A 5,986-nucleotide genomic window follows, 5' to 3' on the forward strand; every position below is an offset into this window, starting at 1 on the left:
TCCCCTGCCCTTGACGTCAGGGCCCGCCAGGATCACGTGACGACAACACAACAAGCGACGGGCGGGGCGGGGGCGTTCCCAGGAGGGCTACAGACCTGAAGACCCGGGAGTCACGCTGACGCGCGCGCCAGGAATGAATTCTTGCATGTCATTTGTACTGGTAGGACGGAGTGAGTTATGCGGCTGGAACTGGGATGGAGGATAGGGAGAACTGTGTAATGAGGAAGTGTAAGGTGTTTTGTGTTGGCACCCAAATCTCCCACACCTACAAGATCAACATTGTGTTATCCATCTGTGCGCATTTTCTTTTTAACATCTGTTAAGGATTCACTTCTGTAATAGGTATGGTGGATGACACAAAGGAAGCAAAGACCCCAGTGCCTCCCTGTCATTAAACCTAAAATAAAGATGGTGAAACATAAACAATATAAAGCAGACCAGACTTTTTAGTTGTTAAAGAATTTAAAAACGTTTTCATTGTAAAGAAAATTGGAAAATTCCAGGAAAACGTAGAGAAGATAATCACCCAGATCCCATCACCTAACTTATTTCTGGGACATCAAATGGAAAGCCATGTCACCTCGTATTGTGGGTGACACTAAACTACTTTATGTTCCAAATACTTCACCTACTTAATATCTCAATGTCTTTGTCCAGTTTCCTTGGTCTGATTTATGTAGCATACGTTTCTCTCACTCTGTCACTTGTCTTTTAACTTTGTTTTGCTCTGCAGACGTTTAAAATTTTCACGTAATCAAATTTATTACTTTTTATATGACTTGGGAATGCCATCATATCAAGATTATAAATCTATTCCTTGTAAGTTTTTCTAATTTTCTTAATAGATTTCATTTTTATATTTAGACTGTTAATCCATCTGAAATTTTTTATATATTGTAAATTACTTAACTTCAGTTCTTTATAATTAGTCAATTGACAACAATATTTATTCATTTTTAAGTCATCCTTTCCACACTGTATGAAATTGCACCTTTAACACATCCTAAATTCCCACAAAAAGGTGAGTCTATTTCAGGCCTCTCTACAATAGCTCTATTAGATAAATATTAGAAAAAGTGTCTCCTTATGTCTTTTTAAAAATTTTCATAACTGTTTAAGTATTCTTCAGATGAACTTAAAAATTCCCTTGTCCAAGATTGGCCATGTGTTGGTAATTATTGAAGCTAGGTGATGGATACATTAAACTACTCTTCCTATTTTTGAATATACTTGACATTTTTCACAGTAAAAAGACTTTTAAAGGATCAATTTGTCAAATCCCATTGCAAATTATTTTAATATTTTGATCAGAAATATATTCAATTAATAGGTTAATTGGGGGGATAATTGACATATTTACAAAATTGTTTTCCCATTCAGACTATGATATCCCTCCTTATTCTGTTTTTCTTAAATAAAAAATTTACTTCTTAAAAAATGTCTTAATCATTTCCTAATCTTTTTTGAGATATGGTATAATTTTATGCTCGTTTTATTAAAAAAATAAATGGAATGTTTCTTTTACTATGGTCTTAAGTAAATGAAGTTGAAATTACTTTTCTTTAAGCATTTGGTTCTCCTAAAGAAATAGTTCCCCTGCAGAAACATACAGGTCTAAGAGTTTTTAGGGAGGTTAGCTCTGTTTTTGTACGTGGTTACCTTTATTTCTTATTTTGTGTTATTTGTCCTCTACTTTTTCTTGATTATATTACCTAATGGTTTATCTATTTTATTGACTCTTAAATCTAGTTGCTTCTTCCTAACTGTATTCTTAACCTTTTTTAACAGCTTGGGATATAATTCATATACTATAAAATTAATCCATTTAAAGTTCACAATTTAGTGTTTTTATTAGATACACAGAGTTGTACAACCATTGGTACAATTTAATTTTGGAACACCTGTCACCCCAAAAAGAAACCCTGTACTCATTAGCCATCACTCCACATCTTTTCCTAACTTTTTACATTTGATGCTTATTTCGTTCTTTCTTTAATTATTTGGGTAGTTAAGAATTTTTCCCTGGTCAGAGTATATTTTTGTACTATTTTGTACTATGTTTGGAGATTCTTCTTAGGTTTTCTCTGAGGCCTAATATATGGTGCCTTTTGGGGAATGTTCCATGAGTATTTGAAAATAAGGTATAGCTTCTGTGTTCAGGGTATCGGTTTGATGTGTCTATTGGAACTAATAATAATGTCATTTAAATTTTATATTTCCCCCCCTCTTTATGTGTTATGGATTCCATGAGGTCAATTAATATCTCCTGTTTGTTTTTTCTATCTCCTTTCATAATAGTTGATGCTTCATTATTTGATGCAGATATTCCTGTCTCTTTATCACTGTGGTCATAATTTTGTCCTCAGTTAAACTTTGTCTGATATTAAAATCATGATGCTGGTTTAATTATTGCTGTTGTTAGTGTTTTGTTTAGTTGCAACATCCTGATGTACATTTACCCATTCTTTTTGCTACCTTTTTGAATCACTTTCTATTAGGTGTATCACTTGATAACTGCAAAAAGTAGTCTTTGTTTTAGGGTATAGTCAGAGTTTTTTTCTTTTAATAGGGTAGTTTAACACATTTACACTTACTGATAATATCAATGTATTTGTATTTAATTTCGTTATTTTATATCATGCTTTCCATTTAATATCTTAAAATACTCTTCACTATGGGCCTATTAGTTTTATAATATATTTCATTTAAAAAATGTAGAAATTTTTATTTTTTATTCCGTGATTTCCCTTTATCACTGTGTATTTTTTAATATAATTCCTTTAATCTCCATTTCTTTAGACAGTTTCTTTTAATACTCAGAAAGGAACAATAATGAAATTAGTGTAATTCCTCTTCTTCCACCTTCCCTCAACTAGCCATCTTTTAATTGATCATACTCTCTTAATATTTACTTTAGTAGTGTTAGCTATAGTTGTACATGTATCACTTGATTTATCAATGTAATATAAATTTGATGAGTAGAAATAAGGTAGCATACTTGCCCACTCACTTTTCCCCCTTTTCCCCACCATAAACAATTTTTGTTAATTATTCATTTCAATATTATTAGAGTTTATATATCACAGTATTTGTATTTTATACTTATTGCCACAATCATGGTGCATAGTAAACCCCCCAGCTCACTGGCTTAAACAAGAAACATTAATTCTCTCTCATGCATCCGAAGGATAGTTAATACAGACTTAGCTCAGATGGATTTGGTTCCAAGGTGAAAGTTGGTCCAGCTCAGCTCCCCTGTCTGTCATCCTCTTTGGACCATGGGTTGGCCAGGGCATATTCTTCTCATGATGAAAGAAACTCAAAAAGAAAGAGTAGAAGCAGCTCTGAACTATCATTTCCATGTACATTCCACTGGCCAAAACAAGTCGGATACCCAACTGCAAAGTCCTATTTCAAAAGGAATGGATTCTGGGAGGGTGAAGAATAGGCAACAATAATATGATCTACAACAGAATGTTAGCATAATCCCCATATTTGTTTTAGTTTCAGTTCTATACTTCTAGATTCACTGCTCATTCCATGGGCCTTATTACCACAGTTTATGAAATGATCTCTGGCTAGCTGAACTTTCCTGCCTGAGAATAGCATTCCTAAGATAATACATGTTCTAAAAGATTGGCCTGTTGACTGTGGATTTTTTATTTGAAACAACTTTTTTTTTTTTGCACAATAATAGACATACAACAAACCACATAATTATATGTACACATTTTGATAAATTTTGACTTATTTATACACTGTGAAACCATCACCACAATCAAGATAGTAAATATATCCATCATCTCCAACATTTCCCTAATGCCCTTTTTAATCTCTCCCTCCTTCGCTTACCTTCCTTTCTCTCCCACACAATCAATGATTTTGATTTCATCATTGTGAGATTTGGAGCAGAGAAACCAGCCAAGACCACCTGGACTTCTGACCTACAGAACTGTGAGATAATCAGTTTGTGTTGTTTTAACCCTCCAAGTTTGTGATGATTTGCGTGGAAGCAATAGAAAATGAATTTATTATATACTATGCTTTAATATAATGTATTTAAAAATGAACAAAGTGACATGTTGATTAAAATAAGAAATGAGTGTGTTTGCAACTTTTACATCCCAATGTTAATATATTGCAAATGTTATTGTCGTTGTCCAGAACTTTTACTAAAAACGTAGTCATCCTCTTGTCTGGGAGGTTTTGATTTTCTTTATGAATAAGACTTTATATTTAGTTATCTAAATATAAAAGAAACATACAATAAAAATGTGTAAACATGGGAGAAACAAGTAAAGAATGCATCACTGATTGAAAAGGTGTATAAAAAATTTCTAGATAGAATACATTAGAACATGGATACAACTATTTAAGTAAAATATATTGCTAAAATTACTCCTCAGTGTATAATTTCATCATTATATGTAATAGTGGTAGAAATATTAAATAAATCTGATATTTTGCATAAGTCATAGGACAGGAAGTAAAATTTAAAAAATTTTTGTGAAACAGAGACTGCCACTTCAGCTAGACTAGATTTATCTTCTGACAATATACAACTAGTAAACTGGATCAAATATATAGAATAATTTTCAGACATTGCACAATAGGGAACATAGTACTTTGATACATGAAAGGAAACAAGACAAGCCCTATGATTACCTTGGCTTTCCACTTGAAGTGAGGACCATAGCAGGAAAGAATCAAAAGCAGAGTTTGGCAGAGTTGGTGAGATGAAGAGACAGAGGTCTGAGTCCAGGGAGGTAAGATGACTGGAAGTTATTGGACAGAGTTCTGGAGAGAAGGGACCAAGCTTGAGAAAGAAATCTGCATATCAGTACCTTTTATGCTTTGCTTAATACTAAGCCATGCAAGCATAGAGTGAAACTCCACATGCAAAGAATGTTTGGGAAGCTGCAAAATGAGCAATTTCCAGGGATGGAAATCACTCAGGAATGGGATATGTTTAAGTTCTGATAAGGAAGATTGGGGCATTCTCATTGAACACCAGTAGAAACCTCAGAAGGGTTATGCCTTAGTGTAGGTCCAAACTATTTCTAAAGATATTCTAGACTAGTGGTTTCCAACACAGGTGCTACTAGCCACGTGTAGCTGTTGAGTATTATATGTGTCTAGTGTGGCTGAGGAACTGAGTTTTTAGTTTACTTAATTTTAATTCATTTAAATAATTTGTGTTGAAACTTCAATAGTCAATATAGCTAGAGGCTACCACCATATTGGACAGTGAAGTTCTATGGCTAACTTCACGCAGCTTAATAAAGAGAAGTCTTGAAGAGATGAAGTTGAACTGCAGATAACTGTTTGCCAGAACAGATCCCAATATTCTTTAAGAGAAGGAAACAAAATCTATATGTTCCACAATATACATTCACTATGATTCAAAATGTCCAGAAACCAATAAAAAAATTACTTGATATGCCAAGAAGAAGAAAAATATGAGCCATAACTAGGAGGGAAATAAGTCAATGAAACAGATGCAGAAATGACAAAGATAATTGGATTAGTAGACAAAAGATGTTAGTTATTGTAAATATGCTCAAAGATTTTTAAAGAAAACCATGAACATAATGAAAAAAGTGAGAAATTAAAAAAACCAATAGAATCCTTAGAGAAGAAAAAATAAAATATCTGCAGTGAAATAGTCACTGGATGGGTATAGTAGCTGATTGTATAATGCAAAGGAAAAAACTTACGAACTTGAAGACAAAGCAATAGAATCCATTAAATAAAGAAGTACACAGAGAAAAATGATAGGAAAAAATGAACAGAACCTCTGTAACCTGTGATATTCACAAAAATCATACATATAATTTGAGTAGAAAGAGACCAGAGAAAAACATTAAAGAAATACTTTTCTTTGGGCGGCTGATTAGCTCAGTTGGTTAGAGCACAATGCTCGTAACACCAAGGGTGCCAGTTCAATCTCCTCATGGGCCAGTGTGAGCTGCACCTTCCACAACTA

The sequence above is a fragment of the Rhinolophus ferrumequinum genome, chromosome 18, assembly GCF_004115265.2.
Source record: "Rhinolophus ferrumequinum isolate MPI-CBG mRhiFer1 chromosome 18, mRhiFer1_v1.p, whole genome shotgun sequence".
NCBI classification, from domain to species: Eukaryota; Metazoa; Chordata; class Mammalia; order Chiroptera; family Rhinolophidae; genus Rhinolophus; species Rhinolophus ferrumequinum.